This window comes from Pogona vitticeps, chromosome 2, assembly GCF_051106095.1.
Source record: "Pogona vitticeps strain Pit_001003342236 chromosome 2, PviZW2.1, whole genome shotgun sequence".
Classification (NCBI taxonomy): Eukaryota; Metazoa; Chordata; class Lepidosauria; order Squamata; family Agamidae; genus Pogona; species Pogona vitticeps.
The window spans coordinates 135,523,959-135,547,132 of NC_135784.1; the positions used below are offsets into that span (position 1 = coordinate 135,523,959).

General features: G+C 44.6%; 1 protein-coding gene and 1 long non-coding RNA gene across 6 annotated transcripts in view; one reads left to right on the forward strand and one right to left on the reverse strand.

Moving 5' to 3' along the window:
- Window positions 1-914: 914 nt before the first annotated feature.
- CASKIN2 (CASK interacting protein 2) overlaps window positions 915-23,174 on the forward strand; it is a 125,120-nt gene continuing 102,860 nt past the window's right edge. For all 5 annotated transcript variants that reach the window (XM_072990550.2, XM_078386037.1, XM_078386038.1 and 2 more), the window contains exon 1: window positions 915-1,190. The gene's annotated coding sequence lies outside the window, so the exon portion shown is untranslated. The remainder of the gene's footprint in view (window positions 1,191-23,174) is intronic.
- LOC140704560 (uncharacterized) lies at window positions 4,158-18,363 on the reverse strand. Its single transcript, XR_012083812.2, has 3 exons — window positions 18,183-18,363; window positions 8,729-8,790; window positions 4,158-4,269 (listed from the first exon to the last, which is right to left on the reverse strand). It is a non-coding gene; the product is annotated as an uncharacterized LOC140704560 (long non-coding RNA).

Sequence of the window (23,174 nt, forward strand, 5' to 3'; positions counted from 1 at the left end):
GGGAATAAACAATGAGAACAGACAAGTGTTTCAATACCTACAAATGGAACAGCCCAGAAACTTTCGGCTCTGCTAGATATTTCTCAGGAGCTTCAAGGAGGGAGCAAAGTCTGTGCAAGTGGAGTGTGTGAGTCTGTCTGTCTGTGTGTGAGAAAGATACCCTGTCATAGCCAAACGTGTTGGTTTCAGATGACACAGCATTTGGAGTGGGAAGGGATTTATAAGGATAACTAGTTGAGTGCATTAATTCCTCTTTGTCGCCTCCTGTGAGCTTCACCCCTGGGGATGATGGTACATGATATCTCCACATTGCTGAGAGCAGACAGCTCAGCTGAGATAACTCGGAGGCCTTTGTTCGCCGCAGGGATCCCAATCCATGCTTCTCTGCCTGTTAAAACTGACACTGGCAATTTGTCTGCTCCAAACTGCCTGGTGTCTTGTATGTTATAATATCTGCAGAGAGGTCTAACAACTCATGTTTTTCTCCTATGATTAATAGCTCTTTTTCTCTTATGATTAATAGCTCTTTTTCTCTGAACAGCAGCCGACCCCAATATGCCTTCAAAGTGCTTTATGAGCTTGCATGTGGCAGGGTGGAGAGGTAATCCAGTTGCTTCCCTGCAGCTCATAGTAGAGAAACCATTTTTGGAGAGACAAGGTAAGAGATCAAGCTGGGTGTCTCCCCTCAATGCATCTCTCCCACCCACTGTCCTCTTCTACAAAGCACGATGTACAGGAAAACTAGCCCCAAGTTGTTCTGTGGGATATCTGAGACATACCTCTGACCTTTGCCTTGTCAACTGCTAGAAGTGGATTTGTGGAACCTGCAGGGTTCATTAACAGACTGGTTTCTCTCCTCCTCCCCCTCCCCTCCCCATTTTGCCTCAAGTGCAAAGCCCAGCTGACATCAAAGCAACAGAATGTCTAATCCTGTTTTGAATCAGCCCCGGCGCATGCAGAGAATGTTAAACAGGGAATCTAGCAGCAAAAAGAGGAGGAGATGATCTTTAATTTCCTGAGAGAGTGAGCAAAGGAGACAGAGTGGAAAAGGAGAGCGAAAAGAGTCTTGAAGGAAGAGCAAGGAAGTCCACCCAGCCAAGCTGACACATGAGTGTTTGTAGAAGAAAACAGAAAGGACGGAAGAGCCAAGTCAAGAAAGAGAAAGAGAGATGGCCATAGCTAATGGAAAGGTGAGTCCTCTGGTGGTACTTAGAACCAAGTGGTGTGAATTCTGGTTGCTGGCGCTATTGATCCAGTACCAGTTAGGTGGTTTGGTGGGTTGCCTGCCCAATTTCTATACTGAGAGTTGCTCCCTTCAAAATAAATCTGCTAACAGAGCAAAAACAGATAGTGGTCATGGGCTCAGAATATTATTTCCCATTTAGAACTTTCCTTGTGGTCCAGGTTTAAAGTAAGGGAGGGGCAGGAAGGATCCCATTCCTGTGTAAAGTACAACAGGGAGCCCTTTGCTACTTGGAAGAAATGTGATGATAAGAGTTTTGCAAAAAAAGGGGGGGTGCACCCCCTATCTCAAGGGAGGAAACAGCCCTGAAGGAAAATGCTTTCCATAGTCATCTTTCACTCAGGAATAGAGCTTCATCTTTTTGGCACGGAAAGGAAAGGAAGTGGTTGTCCCAGAAAAACTTGTCCTCTTTTCTACAGCAGCCTTCCCCAAGTTGCTGACCAGACAGATGTGCTGGGCTACTATATCTGTCATCAATGCCTAGCAGATCTACGGCCAATTACATGTTGTGCTATACTGCTTCTGCATATGTATCATGGTGGTAGGAGTTCAAATTGGTGCTATGCCATTAGTGTTATAACTGTTGGACATTGTCTTTATATACAGTATATTTTAAACAATGAACTGGGCTCCTTGAGTACAAGTTAAACGTGGCCGACAAGGGGCCTGTGGGAGGAGGGCCTGGGATATGGCATGTGCTGCTGTCTAAGGGCTGTTACAACCACCCCATAAGAGGGGCTTTGGGCCATCTGCCTGGCTAAAGCCTACCCAGAGACAGTCATGCAGCCAGTGTGGAGTGTATCGAGTGATGGACTAGGACTCAAGAATTCTGGGTTCAAATACTTGCTGAGCCATGGAAACTCACGAGAAGAAGTGGATAGTGGAACTGGTAAAATCGCTCCTTAAATATCTCACATCCTGAAAACCCCATTAAGGCAAGCTGGCTTTGACTTGATTGCATTTCATACACACAACAACCATTTGGCTAAGCATTCTGCAGCTCAAGAGTCTAACCACTGTGTGATCATCAGACTGGGCTTTGGGCATAAGAAGAGGTCAAGCCTACCTTGTTTGACCATGCAGAATTCCTCTGAAATTGCTGACAGTGTGGCCAAAATCCTGTTGCTTAATGTAGTAAATTGCACTAGAGCAGGTCCATTAAAGCAATAGGGATTTGGTAACTTGACTCTTTCATAAATTATTTTGATTCAAAAGAGCCTGTAACTTACTTTAGCACAGGAAGTTGTAGTTGTAGTAAGTTCCATTTGAACCAATGGAACTTACAGAGGCGCTGACTCACCAAATTCCCATTGATTCAATGGACCTATTCTAGTGCAAATCCTAAGCAACAGGATTTGGTCTGTAAGTGCTCCCAATTATTTTTTGAGAGAAATGAACACAATTTTGCATCTTTACATCAAGGTGCCTTGTTTACCAATTGAAATTGGGATTTTGGTTTTTTAACCTTCCTTGAGTTCCAGTTTGACCTGCCTTCAAAGGAGACAATCCTTTGAAGGTGTCTTCAAAGAAGGCACACAGGAATGAGGCAGCACCATGGCGAACTGGGTGGCAGGGAGGAACTTAGGAATTGACCTGTAGGCATATGATTGTCAGATTGTTATTTTGTCTTGATATCATCTGTTTCTGCAACATGAAATAATAATAATTATTATATGCCATCAAATTGATTCTTCCTGACTTATGTTGGGTGGATTTACAGAATCCCCCTAAATTGGAGTCACTGCCAGCCACCACTGTTGAGAAGGAAAACAATCAAAGGAGATACCTTGGCAGTGAAGCTTTAGATCCTCACCCTACATATAGACATATGGGATGTCTACACAACCTCACAGAGTTGTCGTGAAACTCCAACATTTGGTGGGAGACTCGTGATGGGAAGCAAATGGAAACAAGTAAGAACATGAGTTCATCTTTTAAAACGATAGATCCCTGAAGAAGTTTTAAAAACATCTCCAGGGCTCTAGCAAGCTTTTGCCTTTTCCTACAGCCCTCCTTATCAGCTTTTGTGTTAGCCGAGTGGCGAGACTAATTAGGAACAGTTGGTATATGAATTAGTAGAGAATGACATTCTTGAGGTTGCCAGGTCCAACCGTAAGAAAACAGAAGCCTCCAGGGGAGACAGAGTGTCTGTCCTATTCAGTGCTCTCTCTTTGAAGTTCCCAGAAATAAACAGCATCTAAAAATGCTTCATCAAAAAGCAGCAGCAGCAGCAGCATTCTGCACAGAGAATTAAGGGCCTCTGGCATGTACACCTTTGGCATTGTTGGCTTTTCACCCATTCAGCAGGATGGCCTGCCTGGTAACCACCTCTGAACTGGAAGAAGAAGCTTGAAGATGTCGTCTACAGCAATCTGCATCAGTGAGAACAAATGGTGTGGTGTGGGATCCATTTATGTAAAAGAAGCAGCCACACAGGCATGCACAATACATGTGATTTTTATTTTATTTTATTTTATTTTATTGTAAGTGCTTGATTCTGGTCCTCATGTTCAGTTTTTGGACAATATAAGAGCCAGAAGACAATATCGGCCTAGAAATATACACAGGTCTTCCAGAGGCTTCAGCCAGGGGCCTCCAGCTCTTTACTTCTGCCCAAATATTCATGAGGTTGCTGTGCCTCTCTCTCTCTCTCTCTCTCCATGACCTTTGTTCTCTGCTTCTTTCCTCTCCCAAGTCCTACTTGAAGCACTTATGAAAAATCCATCCAGTTTGTGCATTCAATATTATGACAGACAGCAAGGCAGATTCACGACTCTGGTTTCTGCAAACTCTTCAGGATTTGCCAGCTCTCAGGAAATCCAGAGATCTTGAAAGCCAAATCACAAAGGACAGGGCAAGGATGTAGAACCAAGCTGAATTTCTAAAGCTGGTTTTTCAGAAATTATGGTTTATACACGCATCACTTGTCAAAAGGTTATTGCCACAGGTCCACCAGCTTAATCCGAGTAAGTGTGAAAGGAAGCAGCTGTTTACTGCCTTCTGCAGAGGCACTCACACCTGGAGACCTGAATTCAGATAAAGCCCAGGTTAGCGGGGGGGGGGGGGCGGAGAGAAAGTGCTTCTTTAAGGATTGCATGAATGCTTCTGTGTTGAGATTGCTACAATCTAGTGTCTCATTAACATCTACACAATTAATGAGATACTACTACGTGCAATGCAGCATTATAACCTTCTAAAATTGTAACTATAATCCAGCAATATAAAATATCACAATGTTGTTTACACACACACACACAAACACACACACACACACACACACACACACACAACCTGAGACTTCTACAAAAAGAAAAAAGTACGTAGCTTATTTTGTGAGGTCAGAGGTAAGCTTCTAGTTCTGTCTGATAAAATGCTACTTGTAGTTCAGATTTGACTTCTTTTATACCACTAGCCTCAATGTAAAGTAAGAACCAAACTTCAGAAGGAACTTTTTAATAGTAATTAGTTACCAGAGTAATTCAAAAAGCAGTAATCACTATTATAGTTGTTATTCTTCTGAAGTTTCTCAAAAGAAACTGAACAGATACTTTTAGTTATCTTCCTAATAAACAGCTAAATGTTACAAACTGCTAGTCTGTGAGGCAAAAACACATGCTCCTTCTGTCTACCTTGTTGCCACCTTTGCATGTCCAGTACAAAGCAATTGTACAAGGAGTAGCATAAGCCAGCAATAAAACCAGGTGATAATCCTTCTCCACCCTTCGGTGAGATCATGGACCTCTAACTAAAATTAATAAATTAATTTGATTTGTCTACTACCCCATTAGTGTACACACGACTCTTAAACTTAAAAATCCCACAGACCCCACATAACAAGACATACACCAGTCATAACGAAGAACAGGAACAAGAAAGGAAAGATGAAATAGTAACCTTAACAGCATCCAGGTGACTCAGTTGTTGAAGGAAGCTTTGAATAGTTCTGCTTTTAATCATTTCCTGAACATAAGGAGTTATGGAGCTGGTCATATCTTTACTGGTAACCTATTCCAGAGACTGGGGGCCACCACCGAGAAAGCCTGATCGCTTGCCTTCACTTTTCTAGCGCCCCCCCCCACCGTGGCCATTTTTAGCACCATGGATTGAGAGAAACCGATGTAACAGGTTAAGCATTTTCTGAGAGGGATGTTTTGACAAATATCGAGGTCCTAAATTGTTAACGGTTTTATAGATCATAACCAACACCTTGAATTGAACACAGAAACTGATAGGGAGCTAATGAAGGTGTGGAATATATAATGAAGACTGGGACTATATAACCAAGTTTACTAATCCCAGATAGTAACACTGCAAAAGCAATTAAGTTATCCCTTGTTATGTTTTGTCTGTGATAGAATTATAACTTCATAATTGGAAACACAGGAACTGGTTAAAGTAACTTGATGCATTTGTTGCTAGTTACTTCTAATAAGATCTCAGAATTTTGTATCAATGAGGGCTGCTTTCCAGGGACTGTGTACTTAATCTTAGAAAGAAGTTTGCAGATGTCACATGGAAGCCAGGCTGAATGGAACTGTTTGCCTGTGGAAGGAGAAACAGTGGCTGGTGCCTTTCTTGTCCCCCCCACCCCCACCCCCAGCCCCATGAGGAAGCTCACAGCCCTCCTCTGAATTCCTAAGAATTTCGGAGGCTTTACCTTCTCTGTTTCCACGATAACACAGCCATTTCAATGGGTTAGACAGATTGATGGCCCACTGAGTTCTCATTCATTTTGCTGGGTCTGCTCTAAGGAAATTTGCACAAGAAAACTTACTGTTGTCAGGTTGCGATGCTCAAGTGTCGCTGTCCCTTTCAAAAATTACAAATAATGCATTTAGGGCTCGATGCAGAGTTAATTTTAAGCTGCCAGGACACCCAATTTAGTAAACCCTGCCTACCAAAGGATTCCTTGCTGGTGCTTATACAGTCTATGACCCGGGCTAGATTATGCCTGGGGAAGCATATACAGTATGTTCTTATTTTACTGAATACAAAGAGGGTGCAGCATAAGGGCTAAGAGACTGAAATGTAGCTCAAGACGTTTCCAGTCCGAATTTTATTTTTGCTGCCCTGTATCTAAGGAGGCAGCCTTAGGTAAGTTCCTCTCTTCAGCCTCGGCAACTTTTCTGAGTGATGGGCAGCCTTTTGTAAGGACTGCCGTAAAGTAAGGCGTGCTAAGTTCCAAGCCATATAGATTCTCCGTCTGGGAAGAGCAAGGCATGGAAAGAGAAGCTTTCCCTCTTTCCCTGTCATTTTCCTCCTCACATTGCCAACAGACTAAAAAAGAGCTAGTCTGCCTCCTTTTAACATTTTGGGAGCACTGCCAGGAAAGGTGATCTGCAGAGGTTTTAAACCTGCAACAGGCCTTTGGTATAGAGCAGCCTTTGATGGTATGAAGCTAAAACATTATTATCTGCTAATTGTTACGTATCAGTCCAGCTCTGCCGATAAGGTAAGCGTTTCTATGCAGCTTACACTTTGCCACAAAAAAAAAAGTGAGAGGAAGGGAGGGAAAGAGAGAGATCAAAAGAGGACCCAGATTTACATAAAATATGCAAATACTAATGCATATGTATAGCTACGCCTTGGAAATCATTAATAATCTGAATAGAAAGATAATACATCTCAATCTATTGGAGAGGATGGTGACCAAGAAACCTGTTTGCTCACATTTCTCTCCTCCAGATAGTAACCATTGATGGCAACCTCTGAATAGAGGACTAAAGGTAAAGGTAAAGGTTCCCCTTGACATTTTTTTTTTTTGTCCAGTCGTGTTCGACTCTAGGGGGCGGTGCTCATCCCCGTTTCCAAGCCATAGAGCCAGCGTTTTGTCCGAAGACAATCTTCCGTGGTCACATGGCCAGTGCGACTTGGACACGGAACACTGTTACCTTCCCATTGAGGTGGTCCCTATTAATCTACTCGCATTTGCATGCTTTCGAACCGCTAGGTTGACGGGAGCTGGGACAAGCGACGGGCGCTCACTCCGTCGCATGGATTCGATCTTATGACTGCTGGTCTTCTGACCCTGCAGCACAGGCTTCTGCGGTTTAGCCCACAGCGCCACCATGTCCCTCTGAATAGAGTACTGACAGGTCTTAAAACAGAGGGCTGTTCCCTACCAGATGGGACAGGTGACCATCCAGTCACCTGCTTCCCCAGATTCTGAGATTTCATGAGATGGCAATCACTAATGCACTGAAAGGGAAATCATATGCATTAGATCAAGAACTATTCACGCATCTGATTCAGGCAGTTTGGTCCGTGATGGATTTTTGGTGCTCCAGTCTAGCATATTCAGAAGTGGCTTTCCATTCTTTGAGACTAAACCAGCAACTACTGGCACACCAGGCTGGCACCCCAGCAATGAGCATTGCAAAAAAAAAAAAAAAAATGTCTGGAAATGGTGCTACCAATAGGCAGAGTTTGGAAAACTTATTGCAGTGGACTACAGTTCCCAGAATCCCCAGCCAACACAACTAATGGCCACTCTGGCTGGCAGCATTCTGGGAATTGTACTCCAACCGAGCAACTCTTTCATGCTCTTTCGAAATGGCCTTTAAAGGCAGATGGGTGATATATGGGTGTAGGATAATGGCTGAAAAGTAAGGATTGCATCCAGATATAAACATCTGCTTATTATGTTTAGAAGAACATAGCTTTCTGGGTTCTGAGGTCGGTAGCAACCTGCACATACACAGCGCCCAGATACAATGCAAAGGCAGTTGATTTGCTAGGGAGCTAGCTGGGTGAGGTTTCTGACAAACTTATCTCTGCAGCCTGGCTCCTTGCTTTTATTCATTTCCATGATTTAAGCAGCCTCCCTTTCTGTTATCATCAACTGAGAAGTTTTCAGAGCAGGGCCAGGGAAAGGATCGGCATGTTTCCTAGCCCAGTGTCCTTAATCTTTCAAATTGCTGAGTGCTGTATCTGGCTCTAGTCACGAGAAAGCTGCTTTTAGTTCAGTGGAAAAACACTTGCTTGTCCTTTTCAAAGCAGCAGCAGCAGCAGCTTTGGGCCTTTACAGTGAAGGCAGGGCTGGCCCTCCTGTTGGATCCACAGAAGCAATTGCTCAGGATGCAGGGGCTGGGGGCTGCAAGGGGAGCCCCCAATTGCTCTTCTTCGTAGGCACCTGCCCTCCCCCCTCCATCTGTTCTTGACTCTTAGAGGACTGCCTGTCTGTGGCTGCAGGCTAGTCTGGTCTGACTTGCCCTCATCCGCTGCCCTTACACTAATGTGCCCGCCCCCCGGGCCACTGTTTGGTAGTGGAAAGAGATACAGTACTGTACCATCTTATTGCCAGTGCCAAAGGAAAGTTCAAGCGCCAGTCCTTTCAGGTTTGGTACATGGAAAGAAGGAGAGCGACCATCATGTCTTCAGGTGGAAAAAGGTCTCAGGTGAGCATTGACGGTAAGGGCTAAAGAGCCAAACAAGAGAAACCAGAGTAAAACCATATCTGATTTTTCACAGCACATACAGTATTACCTTGTGCGGTTGCCAGTGTTGTGCTGCCTTCTTTTATTCCTAGTGGTTTTTCTCTTGCACTTCTTGTGTAGAAATGTTTGGAAAGAGGAAGATATGTCATGTTACTTCAGGCAGTAATTTCAACTTCATGTTGTTAGTACCAACGGCTACACAGTAAGTTATACTATTAGTGGTGGTAACTTTTAGAACAGTACATCAAACATCCATAAAAGAAATGCTGGTAGATTTTGATGCACCTCTGTTTCTGTGATGGGAAAGCGGCACCAAGCTCTCTATTCTTTTGTGCCATGTGCTGCAAAAGATATAGGAGTAGAGTTAGTAAATAAGAATAAGAAAGATGGCAACCTTACCAAGGGGCAAGTTAGTTGGAAGGTAACTATGCTCGATGCAGCACCCCAGTACATCTAAGAACACTGCTCTCTATTTGTAAAGCAGAAATAATTTCCAGTCCTAAGCAAAGAGAGCCTCCAATCAGCTTTGGCTATTACAGCAGCTACAACTGTTCCTGGCTGTAGTCATCCCCTGCATTGGTAAATTCAAGACTGGACTGTTGCAATGTGTTTTGTGTGGGGCTGCCCTTGAACTTGGTTTGGAAGCTGGCAATAATACAAAATGTGATGGTTTGGTTGCTTACTGGGGCCTCCACCAACACACGTAGGATATCTGAGCTGAAAGTATCTCTACTGGCTGCTTGTCTAGCTGGCAAGCCATATTCAAGGAATTAGATATCTACAATACAATTATTCTTCACCAGACATAAGTGTCATGGAGTTCAACGGGGTGTATTCTCAGATGCATCTTTAACATGCACTTCTTTGCATATTTACTGAGAAGCAAGTTTAATTGTTTTCAGTATTGTTAAATTCCAGGTAAAACATGTATAGGCATTGCCTTGGACTGCAGTCCTATAGACCAGGGGTCCCTAACCTTTTTGGTACTGTGTATGGGGACATCTGTGCATGCATGTGGGGGGCATGCGTGTGTGCATGTGTGGTGGTGGGGCGTGCGTGGGGGGTAGAAAATCTGTCTCTGCAGCCCAGTCCTGCCAAGGCCATGGTCCCTAGACCACTCCTGGGAAGCTAAACTCGGAAGACAGTAGGGTTTATTTCTGAGTTATCCTGAATAAGACTATATTATAAGATTGCAGTCTTATAATAATTTTACCTAGGAGTAAGTACCACTGAGCTCAGTGAGGCTTCCTTCTGAACAGACAGGAATGGATTGTGTTCTTGGTGGATTGAAAATACACATATTTCTGCACATGATTGGGCTGATGGATCATTTTGTTCCTGATGTATGAATTCAGGTAATACAATTCATACATCAGGAACAAAATGATCCTTTATTTCTGGAAATTATTATCTCTCCCCCCCCCTTCAAAAACAAAGGTGGAAAAACAGAGGGACAAACAAGGAAAGTCATGGGTGGAGGACACAGTCATTGTGCGAAGCCACTGTTCAGTTACTGAGGCAAGCTGATGGCATTATTATTATTATCATCATCACCACCACCACCACCACCACCACCACCACCACTACTACTACTACTACTACTACTACTACTACTACTACTACTACTACTACACCTGTTTCAGACTAGCTGAGGGGAAAAATAAATCAGTAGCCACTCAGAGGGATGGCCCAAGACATTTTGCAGCCTGAGGCAGGGGAATACCTCTACGCCCCTCTCCTGTCCAGCCATCAAAAGACAGGAACCACAAAGTGAATAATTAATCACTGGCCACCCTTTCATGACTCCCCAGCTCTACTGCCTGAGGCGGTTGCCTGACTTTGCCCGGCAACCACCGTCAGGTTGGCCCTGGCAGCTCACAGTAAGGACGCTGTCCGATTCCTTACTGCTCCCCTCCCCTCCCCTCCTCTATCCTCCCCACATCCGATCCTTCTACTTCCAGTTAATCCTCTGCAAAGTCATTATTTTCCCGGCTGTTATGTAAGTGTCAGCGGGATGCCTGCTGGCTGAGAGTCCCTCAGCACCCCAATCTCTCAAGCACAGCACATGTTAGGGTAGATCATCTGGGGAGTAAAACTCAGCAAAGAGGCATTGAGAGCTTTACGCTCCCGGGCTATACTGTATCTTGAAATCAAAATGTAGTATTGATATTCACCTCCAGATGGCAACACTGGCCCATCAAGATAGTATCTCACTTTTCCACTTCATCAGGCTATACATTAACAAAACAAGAATTGGGAAGGAGGTGTGTGAAGTTCAGTAGTGTATATCCTCTATGCCGAAAAATGCAAAGTGGGTGAGATCCAGTATCAACTATAGCTGCAGATGCAAAGGAAGTTCCACGAAAAACTAAGAGTAGTGGACAACGGGAGTGATTTCACAATGCATTTTAAGCAGAACACCACCATCATTTCTCCTATGTGATCCCTGATCACATGAACTGATTTTAGTGTACAGCATTCTTGCTATGCAGAATGTCTGCTTCTCATTTCTAAGGCCATCCCTATCCCTGGGCAGGAGGGGAGCGCTTGCCCCAGATAGAAGTTTTTGGAATACTATGTACTGATAGCAAATGAACCCAGTTTGCATTATTTTATGGTTGCATATCTGTCTGTCTGTCTGAAATATTTTAAAAAGGAGAAATTGTTTCATTTGCTGGTGGAAAACAGATGAATAAAGAGATGATGACCTCCTCACCATGCAGGAGAGAGAGCTGGGCTAAGTATGGGAAAAGTTACTTTTTGGACTCCCACTTTCAGAATTCCCTAGCGAGCATGGCCACATAAGAGCTGCTTTGACCAGAAAAAGATAATTCCTTAGAGGTTTTTTTTTGCTACCAACCGAAAAGAAAAGGCAGGCAGTAGGAGATGTGTGGTAGCTGACCTTAAAGGATGGGCTGTTTTACTTAGGAACCAGGAGTACTGCAAGGAGCTAGGAGCTGCATAGGTAGTGCCCAGCAATAACTTGAATTGTGCTCAGAAAGGAACTGGCAGCTTCTGCAGTGGATGCAGTGAAGGCGGTCACATGATCCTGGTGTTTTGTGCTGCCCTAATTCTAGCCCCAGCGTTCTTTTTTGTTTCTATATTGTTGTTCTGAGCATTCCTTCCTGCCACGAAGGCTAAAGAAAGTCAAACTTCAGGATCCACTGTCAGATGGATATCTGATACTCAGATCGTTAACAGAGCCTACCAGCAGCTCGTTGTTTGACTCCCTGGGTTCTTGTTAGACAGAATCTGGTTAATTTCCTCTTTCATTCAGATAAAATGAATGCTAGCTGTTCCATCAGAGTTTGGCATGCGAGGGGGGGACAGGAACCCCCCGTTCAATAACATAGCAGTGTCAGTATATAATGAATCTCTTATACTTTCGAGAATAGCAGTCCAGGACAGCAGACACCACAATTTCAAAGTCTGAGCAGAAAACCCTAATGTAGCATAACAGCTTGATCTTTGCTGACATGCTTCCACCTTTCCCAACCTTTCCATATTCTTCTTCTGCATGTGTATGGATGTCTTCTTTTTTTCTGTTTATATGCACTGTATCTCGTATCCATGGATTTTGTGTTGCCAGGCGCTGCAGTTGATCTGGGCACAGCTGGAGATAGTCTTCTCCAGCTTGCTTTCAAAATACTCCCCTCTAGTCAGCGCACAGACAATCCTTGTTGTCACCAAAGTGGAAAGGCCACACAGTGATTGATGAAAAATGGGAAGAACTTCCAAGCTTGCATTAGCTGTGGGCTTACAAGCCACAAACCTGTCCCACCATCAGACTGAAACCATCCTCAAAGTTGCTGACCAGCATCTTATCAATGCACAGGTAGCTTCTGTCCTTCTGGCAGAACAATATCCTGAGGGTGAGATCAGAGGTTTCACAATCTGTCAGACTGGCCCTAATTTCCTATTTCTATTGATGGTTAGTTAACATTACACAGGAAATTCCTAGGAGGCATGATTTGTTTTGATCTCATGTACAGTGTGTGTACATGTTGTGAAAGACACATCTGCTGCTGCATAATGTGTGAAGGGCAGCATAGCTTAAGGGCTGCTTAAAATTAGCAATAGCTGGCATAGAATGGCATACCTGTATAATGCATGTGGCAATCATGCGCATAGAAGCGTATGCATAACATATGTATGTCACATGTGGAGCATCATTTCATATTGGAGAAGGACATACCCCATCAAAATGCCTTTTGAAAGTAGCTAGTGGTTACTTGTTACATCTAAGTAACATAGGATAACTTGTTAACAGTGAAAAATGACATTGTAGCCACAGTTTTATTGCTTGTTCCTACCAGTGTAAGTCACCAGTATAAATTTCCACTAGTTAAGAAATTAGTGGTTACATTTAGTGTCGAAAATACTGAGCCTATACTTTAGCATAATAAGTTGCAGTTAGAGTAGGCCCATTTGAATCAATGGAGGATTTAACTTATCAAATCCTCAATGTGCCTATTCTAGTGCAATTTATTGCACTAAGCAACAGGTTTGGCCATCATGTGACACATCAATTGCTTGACTTGGTGTGCAAGAGCAAATGCAAATATCAGCTTCCTCACTAACAGCAACTCACTGCTGAAATTTATGTCGATAGATTCATACCAGCATAATTCTCCAACTGGATTTTGGCCTGTAATGACTAATTACATTGCTTGTTAACAAGTAAAGTAACTGTTTGCAGGCAACCATATTGCTTGTAACTAATTACTTCCAACCTCTGCTACAACCCACACTTTTTTCCAAAATAATTCTGCAGTTGTCAATGGCATTTCCTTATTACTGCTCCTCCTTGGAGTAGATTATTATTCACATTTCTATTCCAACTTTCCCTCCATAAACTGAAGACAGTTTACGTCTGCCATCTTCCCTATTGTAGCCTCGTAAGAACTCTGTGGGGTAATAATGATAACAATAATCTTTGAACTGCAGAGCTGGAGGGGACCTTATGGATTAGCCCCTGTCAAGCAGGCACAGTGGGGAATCGAACTCCCAACCCTACCTGCATCGCTGAGCTATCCAGCACGTAAGTCATGCTAGGCTGAGAGAGAGAATGGCTGTCCCAAGATAAGCCTGTTAGTCCCAGTCTTTACACTTCAACCTATCACCACACACTCTAGCCGCACCACGAGGATCTCCCGGTGAATCCCACCTTTCTTTTAAATGGCCTTGCCTTCTTGCCATTCCCCACATGGGCTAAGCCCATGACTCATCAACGTGTTTCCCAGAATCCTTCTGGGATTTGAGCTACTGTTTGTCAATCTCTGTTCCACCGAGGAAGGTGACTAACTTTTTCTATGTAATCCTCAGCATGTATTGTTGAAACTGTAATCTTTAAAGCAAAGGAAGGGAAGAGGAGGGAATTATGCTGACATTTCCCGGCAAGGATGGCTATATTGTGACATGTTTTGCCATCTCAAAGAGTCAGTCTCATGGTGCTACGTGTCTTGAATATCAGGCACTAAAGGCAGCAGGAGTACACAATACACAGCAAATCACATTGACACATGACGCTAATGGGAGGAATGCAAGTTTAACACACACTCAGCCTCCCCCAATCTGCTTTCTTCCTGGCTGTGTGACTTTTCATTTCCAAATCCATGGCCTTGGGCAATACGGACAGGGCACCGACACTGTTTGCCCTATTGTAACCTAGAATACTGCACAATGCAATCAATTTCATAATTTATGCCTGTATCAAAGAGATTTGATATTCTTCATGCAAGGATTTCGAGGATTGTAGTCTCAATAAGGAGCAGGCTCACATGTAACCTGCCCTTCTATATCATTTAGCTTTGTCAAGCGTGGAGCTTGGCAGTTACATCTTTCTGGGAAATATCATCCAAAAACAGCATTTCCCTTCTCAAGCATTGGCTTATCAGGTGGGAGCAGAAGCCCTTCACCTCTGGGCCTAGGATGATTGCTTTCAGACCCAGACATTGGTGTTGACAAAGGGACTGGAGGGAGGGGCGCAGTTGAAGATCCAAGAGAAGTATGGAAACTCAGCCCCTCTAGGCATTGGTAGATGCCCAGGTGGTAATATTTACAGGCTTTGACTCAATGCTGGAATTACCCCTGGAAAGTTGTGAGTCACAAACCAGGCCAGCAATCAAGGTGTCATCTTCGAGCTGGCCTAATTTCAGCCCATAGCTGGCCTTGATTTGGGTGCATTACATTTCTGGGCCGCTTTAAAATGGGCTTGCCTCCTCCTTGGGGAGCTGCAAAGCTTAATTAAGATCCTTAAAAGGACAAAGGGTGCCACATAAATTCACAGAATCATTATAAATGTCAGTGCACTTTACAAGCTCTGGCGAACTCTGATAATGAATAACAAGACCTTTAACTCTGATGTTCCTAAGCATGTCTACTTGTAGCCAGAGTTCTTTGAAATAGCACCCATAAAAGGCTGACATTTATAATCAGAGATACATAATAGTCTCTTTATGAAGAGAAAGTGAACAGATAGGGCATGCCTTGGAGGCAGGGATTCCTCTCTCCCCTCGCCCTATCTGTTCACTTTCTCTTTGCGCGGCCCCCACACTGGGTACATTTAAAACACAATTAAAAACATGGCTCTACACCCAGGCCTTCCCTCCTGCCAGCATTTAATTTGACTTAATTTTCTTTCTTTTTTCTATCTATCATTTATTATGTTTATGGATTTTTATTTTAATTGTATATCCTTGCTGTTAGCCGCCCAGAGTGGTATGATATGCCAGATGGGCGGGATATAAATCAAATAAATAAATAAATAAATAAATAATGTAGACCCAATTGCACAGGGGGCTAGAGGCCATTCTCAAAATTGTGGGATTGTGGAATCCTCAGGAACAGGTGGAACCAGTGGGTGCTGGTGAGGAAGGATGATGGGAATATCATCTCCAATTGTTAGGAGGTCAGTGCAACTGAAGCTGCAGGACAATTAAAAGTAAATCCTCACTAGCTTAAAGAGTCTTAGGACTGAACATATGAGATAGTAGCTAATGTTGAAACCCATGGCCTAAATCCAATTGCTTCTCCCAACTACTATAGACCTGTCAAATGGTGACTCAACACAAATGTAAATCTCAGTGATTTAATTGGTCTACTCTAGATGGGACTGCAAATTAGATTCAGGTTTAAAATTCTATTAGATAAGCCTGCATTCATCCCTCAGCATATTTACGTGAAAGTACGTGGTGGCGCTGTGGGCTAAACCGCAGAAGCCTGTGCTGCAATAAAATTCTAAGGCTGGAGCTATAGATGTAGCAGCACAATGCAAGAGGAATGAAATATCTATCAGCAGAAAGTCTGGCTTGGGAATCAGGAAACAGATGTGCACCCCCTTGACAGATCACAGTCATAATCTGGGAGCCATTCTTGACCCTTGCAGTCTTTTCCACATGGTAAGGAATACCCTTTGCACAGTCACACTAAGCCCACCAGCTCACCTATGACCTTCTCTCCTTCAATCTGATTTGGCAACAAGGACTTACACCTTATCCTGACTTGACTACTGCATAGGGCTACCCTTGTAGAACATCCTGCTTCAAATGGTGAAAGACTAACATGTAGACAGCACTGGGATCATACTGCTGTCAACCTGAGCTGGTTGCTAAGTATTTTGCAGGTTGCGTTCAAGGTGTTGATTCTAAATGTCAAAGCCTTCAAAGGCTTAAGGCCTGGTGACCTAAGATGCTGGCTGTCTTCTTATAAGCCCACCTAGACATTAAGGAGAAACCCTTCTGAGGGCAGCATTCCTTGCATAGGATTGCTTAATGGGCGCACAGGAGAGAACACAGGAACATAGAGAGCTCAGTCCATTGGTTCATCAAACCCAATACTGTATTGTCGGCACTGATTGGCTGTGATTCTCCAGGGCTACCTGGCAATAAAAAGGATTGAACCAGGGACCGTCTGCATCTAAAGAATGAGCCTCCACTCCTCACCTCCTTTCTCCTGGATTGCTTCCAGACTGTGGAGCTGCAACCCTTTCAGAATTAAGATCTGCCTTCAAATGTCACTGTTTTCATAAAAGGTAATAACATGCCTTTTTAAATGTAGATTTTTATACTTTTCCCCTCTAAAGGTGCAATTATTTTTATTAGTCTTTATTGTTTACAGTGTAAAATTTACATTCCTATTTCTGCAGTACACACCTTAACTGTCATCTTGAAGTGTCTTTCTTTCTAGAAGGCTTTTGTATGTAAATAAATAAATAAATAAGCAGAAGACACTAGGGTAACAGGAAGAGTCGTTCCGCTTTGAAATACAAGCTAGGAAAAGAACCACGTTTTGAAAGAGCTCCTATGGTTTGTTTTTAAACCTACATGCAAGTGGGAAAAAGCCCATTTTTGCATACACTATTTTAGAACTTGAGACAAGTAGGTGTGCATCTGTGGCATTAAAAAACTTGCACTATTCATCTTCAGTTTAAACTGGTACCGTCTATTCTTGCACTTGATTCTGTTGCACGGATAGACCCAGCAGGCTGAAAAAGTCAAGTTGGAACAGTGTGCATTTTTATCCAAAGGGTTTATCTACTGAGAGAGAGAGAGAGAGACTGAGAGAGAACAAGTGAGGGCAGGACAGATGGGGCATAGTTTAGCTGCCTGTCTTTCACATTCCATTCAGGCTTGTTGGAAATATGCAGATGGCAGAATGGGATGACATCCCCCAGACAGAAATAGGAAGCAAATACCTGGCAACTGTCCTTGAAGCCCTAGGCTGCAAAATAGGGCGATGGGTTCACTCCTCTACACATAGCAAAGGACGAGTGCACCCAAAGCAATGAAGTGCCTCAGCCGCGGCCACTGCCATTCTGCCCACTGGGATCTGGAAAAGTTACCTTTTAGATTATAATTCCCAGCCTGCAGGGGTCTGGACTGGCTAGGGGACTCCTGGAAGTGTAGTAGCTTTTCTCCCCTCTGCCATCCACAGGTTCAGGAAAAACTGCGGGGCTGAACAGATTTAAGGCTTTTAAATCATGTCACTACAGTATATGAAAAAGGGGTGTCCTGGCCATGAGCAGCCTACACTTCCTTGCATTCTGTGCACATGTTAGGGCTGTATTGAATATATCAGCCAGAACAGAAATCAATCTCCCCTTAAAAAAAAACAATTTAAAATATTAACACTAATTAACAGTAATTTAAAAGCAATACCAAATTAATCTCTCTCTTTAAAAAAAAAGGCACAAGGCTGAAAGAGGGCCTAAAATGTCGCGCGTAGGGAGGGGCGCCTGTCGACAGCTCGGGGCTTGGGGTAGCCCCGACGGGAGCCTCGGCGGGCCGGGGAGGATCGAGGCTGGCTACCTGGAAGATGTCCCTGCCCTCCGTTTCCAGCGCCGTTTTTGGCACCCGTTTGCACGCTTCCCCTTGCCAAGGAGCTCCCATTAAACCTCTTCGAGTTCATCAGGAGCCCCGCGGCCTCGCACTTGAAACGGGGCGGCTCGGCTCCTCTCGGGCGAGCTCCCCCTTCCCGCCCTCCAGACACAAAGCCTTCCTTACCTGTCCGCACACGTTCCCAAGCGCGCCAACGTCTCAGGTAACACGCTCCCCAAAAGACACACACACACACACACACACACACGCCCCCGTCCTCTCGGATTAACCCCTGAATCCCCCATCCATCCATCCATTCATTCATTCATTCCCTCAGACCCACACACGCAAGCACCCCCCCCCCCCCGTCTGACTGACAGTCCGCAGCTCCCCGGCCCGGCCCAGCTCCTCCCGCCGCCGCTCTTTTTCTGAGCTTTTTTTTTTCCAATCAGGAAAGGAAGAACAGGAGTCGGGGAGGGATTTCCTGCACAGGGAAAGAAAAAAAAAAGCGATCCTGGTCGCCGAGCCCAAGGGGGGTGGGTGGGAGGCGTGTGTGTTGAGGGAGGAGGAGGAGGCGGCGGCGGCGGCCGGGTAACTTTCCCGAAAGAGTTCCCAGGCGCCTTGTGAGACGGGCGAGCCCGGTCCGTTGCGCGGGCGGCGGGTAGGGGGGTCGACGGCGGGGCCCCTGGGAGACCGAGGAATGCGAGGGCTGGGAAGCGCGGAGCAGGGGACGCGGCGGCGGCGGCGGGCAGCTTCCCTCCGCCGGAGTTCGTAGACTTGGCGCGCGCACACACACACACATCCCCACGCGCACTCCCTCCCTTCCCTCGCGCGCCACAGACAGAGCCCTCGGTGCGGGAGCCCGGGAAGGGAGCCCAAGCTTCGGTGTTTTTCCCCGGTGCGAGGCGGAGGCGGCGGCGGAGAGCCTCCCTGGAGCTCCCGAGACGACTTCGCGCCCCAGCCTTGGCCGGTGGGGGAAGGACGAGCACGGAGGGGAGGGCGCACCCCCGGCCACCACCACCACCCCTCGGCGTTGGGGTCGCCCGCTTTGCTCAGTGCCCACCCCCACCCCGGATCTTCCTCATGAGGTGAGTGAGCGCTGCAACAGAAGGGATTTACTGTATTTGCCCGAGCTGGAGGGGGGCCCGGAGAAGGAATCCTTTGGAGTTGTTCTTTGCGGCCAGAAAAAGAGTGGTTTTTTTGTTTGTTCTCTCTCTCTCTCCCCCCCCCCATCCCATCCCACCAACAATCTCGCCGCCGCTCCTTTACTCTCCTTATTTGGTCACTTCTCCGTCTCTCGGGTTGTAGGATTTGAAACTCTTTTCCCGAAGTCCGCTCAACCCGGGTCTGTCTGTCTGTCTGTCTCTCTCTCTCTTCCGAGCTTTGGAGCTGGAGATCGGAGGGCGTCCCGGGCGGCTGCTACTTGCTGTCGGGTTTTAAAAGAACTTTCAGTTCAAGTTGATCGTCTGGTTTGGTGCACAGCGTCTCCTTTTCAAACTTTACTTGGGTGAAGGATTCCTCTTTTTCCCCCTTTCCTGCGCCGCTCGTAGAGATGAATTTATGTTTCCCCCAGCCCGCGCAGGTTCCCCTCTGCATTCCCTCTCTTAGCAGCCTCTTGAGTGCAATTTAAAAATTAAACAACAACAATAATAATACTAAAGACTCTCTCCAATTTTTCCCTGAGGCAAAGGGAAAACGTGGCCAATCTCCCGAGATTTTACTCCCCCCTGTCCGCCCCTCTTCTCTTTCTGATCTTATGCACAGGGGATGAAAAATGATAGCGCTGAAATGTGTGTTGTTGTGATTCCAAGGTTGCCCCCGTCCCCCCGGTAAGTAACCTTCGCTCTGAGCTTTGTTTTCCTGCTGAGGGAGTGTTTCTCATGTCTTTCCCTGCAGGGCTGGTATTTTTAATAACTGGTGTTCAGCATTTTTAGCCTCTCTCTTACATAATTCCACGTCGCCCTCCCCACTCCACCCCCTTCCCCCTCTTTACTTATCCTTCCCTCCCAAGGTTGCTGGAGGAAGGAATGCTTCAAATATTTGAGTTCCGCAGGTAGAGCTCTGAATGGGAAGATTAGATTTCTCCTGGCAGGGAAGGAGGTTTGCCATCAATTTATACTGAAGACTACATTCCAGTGGGGTGGACACGGGGGGGGGGGATCAGATCTCAGGGCTACATCTGACTTGTTCGGATTCTAATAAAGGAGGCGAGGTGGGCCAGTTTAATCTGCTCTTGTGGTCATCCGCTCTGTGTTGATCTGTCTGCTGACCTTCCTCCACAATGTTAGCCTTACAAATGTCACTTTATAGCCTTATTATAGATCGAGGTAGGGCCCTTTGTGCATCAACCAACAGCTTCAAGATGCCATCATGCATCTTGGAACAGGCCATGGATATGAACCGAGTGGGAATCAAGGAGTACAGCACCCAAAAACCTACAGGACAAAGAGTGAACCATCAGTTTACTTGGAAAGGTTTAGCTCCATGGAGAAAGTGAGACAGAGGGTACTGGATGAGAAATACCTTTGGGGAAGTCACTAGGTGATCTCACTAGATCCCAGTGGTTGGCTTCTTTTTTTTAAAAGAGAGATGTGCAAGAAAGTCAGATCTCAAGTGTACCCGACCATGATTTGTACCTTCCTAAACCGGAAGCAGGGTTCCTTAAACTTAGATAGCTAACACAGGCTGTGTGAAAAGTAAGTCACAACAACAACAACAAAAAACTGGCATGTAGATCTGGCCATGAATTTTAAACTGTTGTGTTTTTCTGCACTGTCCTTGGCCCTACTGATGCCCAGCTGGATGAAGACGTGGATGGGGTAGAAAGCTATCTTTATGTTTGTGATTTTTTTTTTTAGTGGTCTCATAAAGGTATCATCTCTCATTGCCTTTGGATTGTATTGTATGTTTTTTTGCACGGTGTTTAGGTCCCTTTATAAAATGAGGAAGATGTTATGTCTCCATGAATAGTGTGAAATAATAATAATTTGCACAGCACCAAAGCAATCCTGCAAGGAAACTGCTCTGTTTTTCATTTTAGTTCCAGTACAGAGTCTCTTAAGTTCCCAGGTATCAACAACAGTCTGTAGCAGAAGTTGCTGCAGACAGATGTAATCATGTGATTTATTCCTTTTTGAAAGCCCAGTGGCTGCCCCCCTTTTATCACACCAACCAAACTGACTTTGACCTTTGGGATTGTCTGTTCCTGACTCCAAGTACTGTAGCAGAGCAGTCCAACTTTTTCAGTCCTAAACAGCCATTTGGAACCTGAGATCAGCTTAAAGTCATCTAAAAAGCCTGCAGCATATGGAAATCCTCATCACACTTCATTTCGTCTCTTTACAAGGTTGTGACCTTCCTCATATTTACAGCTGTCAGCCAAGCTATATGCTATGCTAGAGCTTGGAAAAATTACTTTTTTGAATTATAACTCCTGAACCTGTCCAGCCATCCTGGCCAGTAGCCCCACTGGCTGTCAGGTTTTGAGACTTGTAGTCCGAAAAAATAATGTCCAGTCTCCACTGTTTCCTGTCTATCTGCTCGTGCTACCAATGATAGTGATGGTATGTATTCTACTTCAAGGGAAGTATAGGGAACTGCCTTGTATTACCTATTCAGTATTCTTCTCTCTGACTGGTAGCAGCTCTTTTATTTCTTCCAGCAGATGTTCTTCACATTATTTAAAAAAAGGGGGGATTGAATCTAATACTTTCTGCATACCATACTTGAGCTGTACCTCTAAATCACAGTTCCTCATTTACTAGGTTCTCTGGATCCCAATTATAAATCGTCCCAGATACCTTATAGGCTGTGTTTCAAGTGCAGCCTTTGAAATTTACATCACGTCGTGGCCTTGGATCAGGTGATTATTGTACCCACTCTAAGCCCACTGCTTTCTACATTTGTACCTGCTTTGTAATACAGTATTTCAGGAGACAAATCAGCTATCTGCGCACAGTCTGTTCTTGTTCCACCTGGATGAGCAATTCATTCTTCTTTTTGACCACAGCAGAGTGGTTGTCCTAGAGATGCACCATGCTAACACTATACCAGGAGGAAAGCTCCAGCTCATGAGCATTAGTTGATTTCCTCTCCTGCTTCTGTTCACAAGTGTCACACAGTACAGTATCTTCTGAATGTCCAACTGCAACTGATTTGCAGTGCATTGGATTAGAAATAATGAAGTTAACTTGTTTGGCTTGGAAGAAGTTCTGTTGATATTGCTCCATGTTTTGAAATCAGCTGCTAGTAAAACTTCCTTCCATATATTCTGCCAGAATTATTTACAGCAGGGGTGAGCACATACAGTCCTGCTCCTAAGGTTGTTGGACTGTAACTCCCATCAGCCCCAGCTCTCATAACCGGTGGTGAGAAATGTTGGGAGTTGTAGTCTAGCAATGTCTGGAGGGTCTCACTTTGCCCACGCTGCTTCAAGGATCAAGCTGTGTGTTGGGACACCTTTTATTCTTTGACTTTTCAAATCCCTCCTCTGCCATAGAGTGACACTGAGGGGCATGGGATCAGTTCTACTTCTTTCTTTCTTTCTTTCTTTCTTTCTTTCTTTCTTTCTTTCTTTCTTTCTTTCTTTCTTTCTTTCTTTCTTTCTTTCTTTATTTATTTATTTATTTATTTATTTATTTATTTATTTATTTATTTATTTATTTATTTATTTGATCAATTTATTTAATTTATGTGCCGCCCACACTACCCAAAGGTCTCTGGGCAGCTTACAACATTTAAAATACAATAGAAATTCAGAACAATTAAAATGCAATTAAAATATATATAAAAATTGCCATTGGACCCACAGCTAATATTATTTCAATTAAAAGTCTTCTGGAACAGGACTTCAGACTTTCAGACTTACCTACCTCACAGACCTGTGACGACAGAGTGTAGACGTGGAGACCTACAGTATGTACGCCTCCTTGGACAAATGATGGAGTGTATAGGTAACAAACTTCCATCTTTCTTTGCCACCACAATTTTGCCCACCTTCCTCTCACTATTCCCTCATCCCTTCCCAAAGTCCAGCCTGCTGAAAATTATTGTCACATAAAAGAGGTTCTCAGATTTCAGTGAGGTAGCACTCAGCACGCCTGATAGACCAAGGACAGGTGTTCATGAAGTATGATTGTGTGTGGTCTGAAGCTTAAGGGGGGGGGCATTCCTCCCTAC